Below are 10,038 nucleotides of genomic sequence, written 5' to 3'. Positions count from 1 at the left end.
TAGCAACCCTGAGCACACTGTATTGGAACACGAATTTATTTATAGTATTTTAAGCAAGTATTAGGCAGCACTCCCATTTCTTAGCTTGGACGATCATCAATTCGCAGTGTTCTAGAAGTTTTGGTCATCCCAATTGGAATCTAGTTTTTATTATATCTATACATTCGTTAGTCTCGCTAAAACTGGAGAAGGGCTTTTTTTTTTTTATTGCTTAGATGAGTGGACGAGCTCACAGCCCACCTGGTGTTAAGTGGTTACTGGAGCCCATAGACATCTACAACGTAAATGCGCCACCCACCTTGAGATATAAGTTCTAAGGTCTCAGTATAGTTACAACGGCTACCCCACCCTTCAAACCGAAACGCATTACTGCTTCACGGCAGAAATAGGCAGGGCGGTGGTACCTACCCGTGCGGACTCACAATAGGTCCTACCACCAGTGGTTACGCAAATTATAATTTTGCGGGTTTGATTTTTATTACACGAGTCAATCGTGAACATTTGTTAAGTACGTATTTCATTCGAAAAATTGGTACCCGCCTGCGGGATTCGAACACCGGTGCATCGCTTCAACGAATGCACCGGACGTCTTATCCTTAAGGCTGGACAAATTTAGCTAATTTTGGTCTTGAACTATTTGTGGAAGTCCAGAGAAGGTTTAAAAGGTAGACAAATATGAAAATTCTCGGAATTAAATAAAAATAACAATTTTGATTTTCCTTTGATGCGTAACACTGTCGGACGGATTCCTTTTGTTTGTTTTAAGTTTATTTTATACAAAGCTACACTACAAAGACTGCCAGGTCAGCTAGTTTCTTATAAATTTCTACCATTAATGAGCTTCGTACAAAATCTGATGATACAGACACAATATTGTTTCAGCTTCAGTAAACTCATCTTGCCACCGGATCTCACGTACAGTTATTAGATAAGTGAATAGAAGGTCGAGTACTGGCAGATGCTTCAGGACTTGGCGACCCTGTCCATGTCTTCCGAACAAAAACCGTACAGATCATTAAAGGATAATATGATTCTCTGAAAAATATTAAACAAAATCAAAATACATCAGGGAGTGATCGTTGCACGGCAAATTGATCGACTGTTCGAATATGCACTGCGTCCAAAGTCGGTAGCGTGACGCCGAAACGCTAATAACAATATCTGAGTACGGCGCACTCACGCTCAATTATCTACCAATTAATAGCCGCGGCCACTGAGCCATTTGGGATATCCAAGTGCCCTTTCACTTTTTTGGGCGTTGCTGTTTATGATCGCCGCGATTTATTGGCACTGTCGTTATATATGTCCGCGACGCATTGTTTTATTCGATTGTGCCACCGAATATAATTTTTACTGGTGGTAGGACCTCTTGTGAGTCCGCGTGGGTAGGTACCATCACCCTGCCCATTTTTGCCGTGAAGCAGTAATGCGTTTCGGTTTGAAGGGTGGGGCAGCCGTTGTAACTCTACTTGAGACTTTAGAACTTATATCTCAAGATGGGTGGCGCATTTACGTTGTGGATGTCTATGGGCTCTAGTAATCACTTAACACCAGGTGGGCTGTGAGCTCGTCCACCCGTCTAAGCAATAAAAAAAATATATAGGTAGACACCTTTGCACTTAATGTATCAGATTGTATGTGGTAACTATTGCTCATGGACAGCAACGACAGAAGCAACAGCAGAGAGCCTGGCTGGCTGGGTAGATTATGAGGATCCGATTCATACTCGGGCTTGTTCAATTTTAATTTTTTTCATCAAAATGAGATTGAGATCAAAGATTTCGCTTCCATCATTGAGATCAAATATGGAAGCGAAAACTTCATTTAATATAATTTATTAAGTACTTCGAGTGATTAACCTCAAAGTGACAGCTGATACAAAACTATCAAAAAGCTATAGAGATGATGTCCACAGTATTATCGTCTTCCAGAAACACACGAAATAGAAGTCTTATTGTGTTTGCGTAATAGTTGTCTAACCTGTTGGTTACATTCTTGTTCCTTAAAATCTTACGGAGATCAAATTTATTATACAATTATGTTCTTTACACAAGATTCAAAAGTTCATATAATATCAGTTAACGGACTCTACATCGTGATAAAGACAGAATTAATTGCAACTATCTCTCCATTAGCAGTAAACAAGGATCGTGACGCTCGGACCGACTCTACTTAACTTATATTTATTTGTATTTCTTTATTTTTAATTCTTCTTTTTATGGAATTTAATAATGTTAGAGCATGCTGATCTCATGACGTGTTGGAATCAGCGTCCTGTGTATATCCACGGGATTTTTTGTCAATATACGTAGTTGAAAATATTAGTTTCACCCTTTTAGTTGATTGTTGATGTATTCAGGCAGGCTGAAGGCAGGATAGCTGCTGTTTCCAAGGAATAGAGTCCATCATCGCATGTTTAAAATAGAACATGGAATTATAGTTGCAACGATCACTTAAGACGAGGTGGTCTGTGAGTTCATTTACGCTTACGCTTTACGCTTGCCGCTAGTTTTAATTTTCTGATTAGATCTGATTTAAAACTAAAATCATTACCATAAGTCATGTTTTATGTCAATTTTAAAAGGTTATTTTAAAATCGTGTGACACACTAACTAATGAGACACAACTTGAAGCCGTCGACCGAACAGACTGAAAGAACGAGCACTCATCGCTTCGCACGCAACATTTAAAGTTCACTCGAGATGAGCGCTTCGGTAAGAAGTTGTAATAACACTCGACGCGCTGACTTACCGTCGGATGCACCGTTAGGGACACTCCGCATTTTGATGACAAACGATTACAGTAAAAGCTCATTCAGTCGTCGAACTTTAGTTTGATATTTACAGCTTTAATTTTTAGATCATAAATTAACTTTAATGCTCGCTCTAGTGCGTAATTATGCAGCTTCATATACAACAATGCAAAATGTTTTGAGTCGAAGCCTTCGGTTCTCCCGTTTTACTGTGTAATCTAGACATTGATCTCACGTTTCGAGGTAAGTGGCAGTATCCACGTTGTAATGTCTATGGCCTCTACTTACCACCGCTCGATACCAGATGGATCTCAAGCTCCTCTACCCATCTGCAATAATAAAAATTAAAACAATTTGCTTTCTGTCTTCAGAACAGGACGCGTGACCATGTATGCTAATAGCAAAACTGCAGTGTTCATAATTGTTTATAACAAAATAAATCTCAAAGGCTGCCTTAATTTTTTTATTCCTTCAGCCAATTCATTTTACAATGAACACAATATTATGAAAAGTGAAGACTAGTAAAGGGAAAATCCTAAATTATATAGTTGGACGACTGGCTCCTCCACTACCTCAAGCTGCGTCGCACACGAGTGGCGCTTCAAGAGGCAATCACTAGAGTTTTCTAAACTGACTTGAAGCACTCTACACGTCGACGGTAGCTTTCGAAAACCGTTTCGGGGCAATCCGTGCTTTATTACACAACGTCACAACATTTTGTTGTCGAATCGAAGCGTCGACGCAACAGCTACGCGCCCTTTGTAGTCCTGCAGCATACAAACGTCAATTGTTCTATGTGTTTCTCGATCAAAAAGCCCCAAGAATAGAATAATTTCTTGTAATCAAATCTAAGCACCACACCTCTGTCTATTTCTGCCGTGAAGCAGTAATGCGTTTCGGTTTGAAGAGTGGGGCAGCCGTTGTAACTATACTTGAGACTTATTCTCAAGGTGGGTGGTGCATTTACGTTGTGAATGTCTATGGACTCCAGTAACCACTTAACACCAGGTGGGCTGTGAGCTCGTTCACGCATGTAAGCAATAAAAAAAAATTAATAATGAAATAATAGATACTTAGTCGGTAAGGTTCTGGGCGCGGACCCTACGTCCGCTCTACTGATGTTTGCTGAGAAATAATTATACGAGCCGGCTTGAACAGTAGCATGTACTTATTGAAATTTATCGAGACTTGAACCTTGGATGTCTTAAAGCGTGGACAATCCTAAATTATTAGTTGTTTTTAAATAGAGTTAATATCACAGCACCGCGCACCGCTACAGACCAAGAAAAAGTAGATAATTCCCGCGAACACTGCGACCACTGCACTGGACGGCGCGCGCATTAACGGTGGGCTGTGGAAATATTATTTACAATTGTATTGGATACTTATCGTTCTTTAATGTTTCCGTTAACATTTATTATGTTTTTGTTCCCGCCTTGCGCAGTCGACGTGTTCACAATGCTTATAAATGTACTTTAATTCGGTTTACAACCAGTTATCACCATCATACAACCAGTTAGTGATTGGAAATAGCCACTTCTGCAAATTAAAGGGTAAAAGTTTGTAAGAGAGTTAGGTCAGGTGAGGTTAGCCGATACTGCTCGAGCCGACGTACCGCGAAGACCGGCATCTTCGGGGTGACGCCGTGGGTCAGGTTAGCTGCGGAAACCTGAATTACTCTATTCGGATTCTGACTCCGGGTGGAGATAGGAAGTCGGGTGAGAGAGTACAAGGGGAGTCGTTTGGTGGGTAGGGCCCTAAAAATATCCTTAAGCCCGCGGTTCGCTGCCAATATCTGCAGATCATTAAGTCCCACATACCCCGCACGATGCCGATACTGCTGCTACAAGTTACTGGAGGGAATTGTTTATTGTTCTTGACAAAAGGCGAGTTGAGACCCCCGCTTGTGTAGTTATTAAGTGTGACCTCGTTCACACATCTGTACAGTACCTAAATCGTAAATCCTACTCCTGAATAATAATGAAAAAGGATAAATACACCCAGACTAAATTAATTGAATCATAAAATAAACGAACCACATCAGAATAGAAAGACTCGCAAATGAGACTCGTCAAGCCAACCTAACGAGTCCAGACTCGGCGATTCTAACAGGAACTAGTGAAAATCTCCGTCAGCCTTACAAGTCTATCATCTGCCTAGACTAATGGTTTCTTAGTTTGTGGTATACTCATCATAAGTACAAACATCTTGAATTTGATCATGATGATGATTCAAAAACGGGTTAAATTCAGCTGGTGACATGCATTCCATAGACATGTCTACATTCATGAGGATTGAGAGTGGACTCCTTGCAGTACGAGTCCGTCCCGTTTCTCTGTTACGTGCAATACGCGCGGGAGCAGCTGGAGCCACAATATGTCCCGATGAATTATTTATACACGCAAATACTAACATTGTATTCCAATCTTCTACTGTTGTGCTTGCTTATTGAATCTAACTGTTTCCGTGCCTTATGAATTCATTTCAGTTGCAACATTCGTTGACTCTCCTATCTACAGTAAGACAATAGTGATAGTATTCTCTGTCTGTATGTTAGAGGTAATATATTTACTAACAAAGATAACTAACTAAATACTGCAGTAGCTCGCGTGAGCTGCCGGAGCACTCTAATATATATGTATGTTGTTTATATTTATTCTGTGCACTATTATTGCAATGTAAAATGTCAGATTTTAATGTTTTTTTTTTTAATTCTGACAAATATAAAACTTGGACATCTCCGCTGAGATATAGGTTCACCGGACCTTCTGAAGACTCTTTTAGAACTAATGTTATAGTTTATTTCACTCTTTAACAAGCACATTAACAAAATACCAGATAAGCGAAATGATTTTATCACAAAATAAGCGCAAGAAATAACTTCAGTCTCCATTAATTTCCAAAAGTTTAATAACGTGTGTAATCGTCGCGATCTAACAACGTCTGTTTGAGTTTAACTTCTACAGTAGAGACGCGTCGCGAACTCATTTGATCCACTCTCGGTGCTGCTGGATGCCACCACTACTAGCACTGAGAGCAATCAAAGCACAGGTCAGCGTGCTCGTAGAAATCTTCAGCGTGGCATTTAACCCATAGGATCAGAGCGTCTGAGCCGGCCGGAGTTTTGATCTAGTAGCAGATGCGCCCGGGCAATTTTTTTTAAATTTATTTATGCACAAAACAAATTACAATCGTTACAGTACATATTAGCTAAATCGTACAATTAGTACCTAGATCTAATCTGGATTGCAATCTAAATAGTATGTGCACTCAGCAAAACAAAATAGGATTGTTAAATAGGATATCCTTATATATATATATTTTTTTTCTTTTTTATTGCTTAGGTGGGTGAACGAGCTCACAGCCCACTTGATGTTAAGTGGTTACTGGAGCCCATAGACATCTACAACGTAAATGCGCCACTCATCTTGAGATATAAGTTCTTTGGTCTCAGTATAGTTACAACGGCTGCCCCACCCTTCAAACCGAAACGCATTACTGCTTTACGGCAGAAATAGGCAAGGCGGTGGTACCTACCCGTGCGGACTCACAAGAGGTCCTACCACCAGTCTTCAGTCAGTTAAGCAACAAGGCTTTGGCACTAGCCGGAATCCTTCCATCCGTTAATAATTAATAAAGTGCTAGACATTCATCCTGTTGCGAACGCTCCGACAAGACCGTCGCGCTGTAATAATTAATAAATTAAAACCGTGATAATAATATGTCGAATGGTTTTTCTGCATATTATTAGCGAGGCTTGGGGGAAGCTTATGTCCAGCAGTGAACTTCTGTGGGCTGTAAGATAGGTAGGTGTAGAATTATTTTCGTCCCTCTCTATCTAGTGCTATGAATTTTAGATAATAACTGCACAAAACCAGGTCATCAAAAAGAATAATTTAATTTCCCGCTTAAACCGTGGGCGTGCATTTAAAGAAACCCACACACGCTCAGTCAACAGCACTCGACAAATGACGAGCCATCACTCTTCAAGCTAAACGTCCATTCAAACAAGCATTGTAAATAAAACGTCACACTGGAACACAAAGCTGTGTTTTGTTTGAAGCTCGTTGAAGAGACATTGTTTGTTGTTTGAAACGATTCAATTCAAACAGACGATGTATCACACGTCCTTACGGATCCATCAGATCCAATAACCTTTGCATTAGATGCCTTCAGCTCTAATACTAGGGGCAGGCTTAGGGACCCCGGTAACCGTACTCGTCGAACTCGACAAAGAGGTCGACGTGCAACCTAACCCATGCATCAGCCCGCTGAGTTTCTCGCCGGATCTTCTCAGCGGGTCGCGATTCCGATCCGGTAGTAGATTCATTCGCGAAACAATTGCTCTTGAGTTGTTAGGTCTCCTTCGGAGGCGCTCGGGCAGTTGTTAGCAAATCCCACCCCTCTTGGCTGAGCCTTTGCTCGCCCACCTGTCCTGGTGAAACTGGAAAGGCCTTCGGGCCACCAGTAAACTTTCAATCATAAAAAAAAAAAAAAAAAAAAAAAAGACGATGTAGCGTGTTCATGTTGTGCCTTCATTTATTAAAGATAATAATTTTAACTATTACCTGCTTGTTGACATACAACATTGTATTCAAACTAAAACGTTAAGAAACCAACAAAAATAAATAAGAGATTGTCTAGACTGCTTCTCTTTATTTGTGTTCATCTTGTAGGAGGCCTACCCAAACAAAAAAAAATTAGACGAAAGTTAGTTGTTAAATGGGTAGGTACGACCGCCCCGCCTATTTCTGCCGTGAAGCAGTAATGCGTTTCGGTTTGAAGGGTGGGGCAGCCGTTGTAAATATAGTGAGACCTTAGAACTCATATCTCAAGGTGGGTGGCATTTACGTTGTGGATGTCTATGGGCTCCAGTAACCACTTAACACCAGGTGGGCTGTGAACAAGTCCATCCATCCAAGCAAAAAAAAAAAACAGCCAAGCTTTATTGAAATCGAAATTGCAGGGTTTGTTGACTTTTTAAGATGAATATTAAAAATACTGAAAAGTGTCAGCACTGAGCTTGTACGAAGGGTTTATCAAACAGATCAGTAATATGCGTTCTCATACATATGAAGCCGCGGTCGCGCCATGCGTGCCTCGCCTTATCCATCATCAAAACGAATATATTTTACAAGAAAACAACCTTAGAATACAATGTATAGATTATTTCTTTTATAATTTTGTACTGAAATTAAGATGAGCTGATTAAAGGACAACATATTAGGTTTTAGCTTAACGCTTAAAGCGTCACAGAATGAGTCGTTTGCCTCGACACAATCTTTACACTCAAAGGTTATGCTCTACGTGAATAGAGCAGGTCTCACGGGCCACCTGGTGTTAAGTGCTACTGGAGTCCGTAGAGGTCAGAATGTCAATGAGGTAGTCACTGGGTTCTGTTGGGATGTCTTAGCAACTTATGCGATCCTGGAACCGGTCCTCTGCAACGCGCAGATACCTGCGTGTGTGTGTGTGTGCGTGTATGTGTATGTGCGTGTGTTATCTCCATATCTCGCAGGTTCGCTTTGTATTCCGCTGTGGCTCCCAGCTGTCCCGTCATGTTAACTATTCCGGATTGCTCAGAGAGGTGCATCTTTCAAAATTTATTTTGTTTATCTTCGACAGAGATTATAATAAATGTTCATTATAAAAAATAATCGGTCAGTCGCAATAACCCGGTGGCGCTATAGCTAGGACCCTTAATGGCCGGGTTGAGGGTCATATGTTCGATTCCAACTTCGGGTAAGCATTCATATGACCTGACAGCCCGCCTGGGAACAAGCGGTTGCTCCTAACAGTCACAAGGGGAGTGCCGTCTCCCATCCTGACACATAAGACTGCGTCTTTCTGGTGATGTCTGATAGTTGTCCCGACCTCCACACCGGGGCAAGTGACTAGTCCGCGACAGAAATAAGTAGGTCATGCTGAGATGGATGGTACTTTGACTGAGCAAAGCCGCAGTTACTGGGGATATAATCTATTTAATCACGACCAATGACGCCGGGATGGAGACGGCGACGCGCGCAACGCCACGTCTACTAACTACATTACTCTACTTTAGAATTAATTACAGGTTGTCGTCTCTTAGCATTTGTTTTATAAATCGACAAACTCATGATCCACGAAACATTCGTAACCTGGATATTGAGTTGATTTTTGTCATGTGACCTAACAGTATTAACTTATTGTTTGAAGTCGTCGTGGCCTAAAGTATAAGTCGGCCGGTGTGTTCGTGTCGATGCGGGTGTGTCGGTGTTCAAATCTCACAGGCAGGTACAAATTTTTTAAATGAAATATTTAATAACTTCACAAGTAATCACAACATCAACATCGTGTGATAAAAATAAAAAAATGTAATAAAAAATATAATTGAGAATTGCATTTATGTCTCAAGGTTGACAGCGGCATTTATATTATCGATGCCCATGAGCTCCGGTAACCTCATAATAGCAGGTGAACCGTGATCTCGTCCATCCATCTATGTAATAAATAAAAAACCTAACAAGTGCTCACGAAAAACTACCACAGCTAAGAACGTCGTGTAACATAAAGTAAATCATTTTATTGTCAAAATATAATTCAAGGTTCCTTTCCTAAAAGAAGACACAGCCCTCGAGCCGCAATCGCTGTGCCATCTGCCGATTGCATTGGCCACTTCAGTCTAGGTAAAACCATATTTTTTTCTTTATTTTTTTTGGAAAATATATGAAAGGCCTAGATAATTTTTTATCCTAGATGATACAGTTGAACCGCTGAAATAAATACCCAAACATAATATATTAAATCATAAAGAGCTTAGAGGTATGCGAGCTTTTGGTCTATTAAACAATTATTTATTGCATTCATGCGTTAAATGAGAATAATTATATTTGTTCAATTGCTCGAAAGATGCCAAGTCTTTGTGAGCGAATGAACAACACCATTAATGATAGAGCTTTAATAGTATTAAGTCTGTTTAAGGAGAGGTGTCAAGCAAAATCTGACGTATTATAATTGTAATAATTGCTCAGCTTACCGTTCAGTGATTATATCTAGTGATGCGCCGAATGTATCTTGAACACTTATCAATGAATATTATTATTTTTATTTTAACATATCGTAATAAGTTAGTTTATCAACTGTGTGTTGAGTGAGAGTTAGAAGCAGCATGTCCTAAATTTATAAATATTATTTAGTTATAGTCGTAATCGAACAACAGAGTTAATTCAATTATCAGTATTTTTATTTCATGTACAACATACATACTTTTTTTCCCACTGGAGAAAATCGCCAGATCCCCCCCCACA

The sequence above is a fragment of the Bombyx mori genome, chromosome 25, assembly GCF_030269925.1.
Source record: "Bombyx mori chromosome 25, ASM3026992v2".
Classification (NCBI taxonomy): domain Eukaryota; kingdom Metazoa; phylum Arthropoda; class Insecta; order Lepidoptera; family Bombycidae; genus Bombyx; species Bombyx mori.
Note: the sequence above shows the minus strand (reverse complement) of the source record.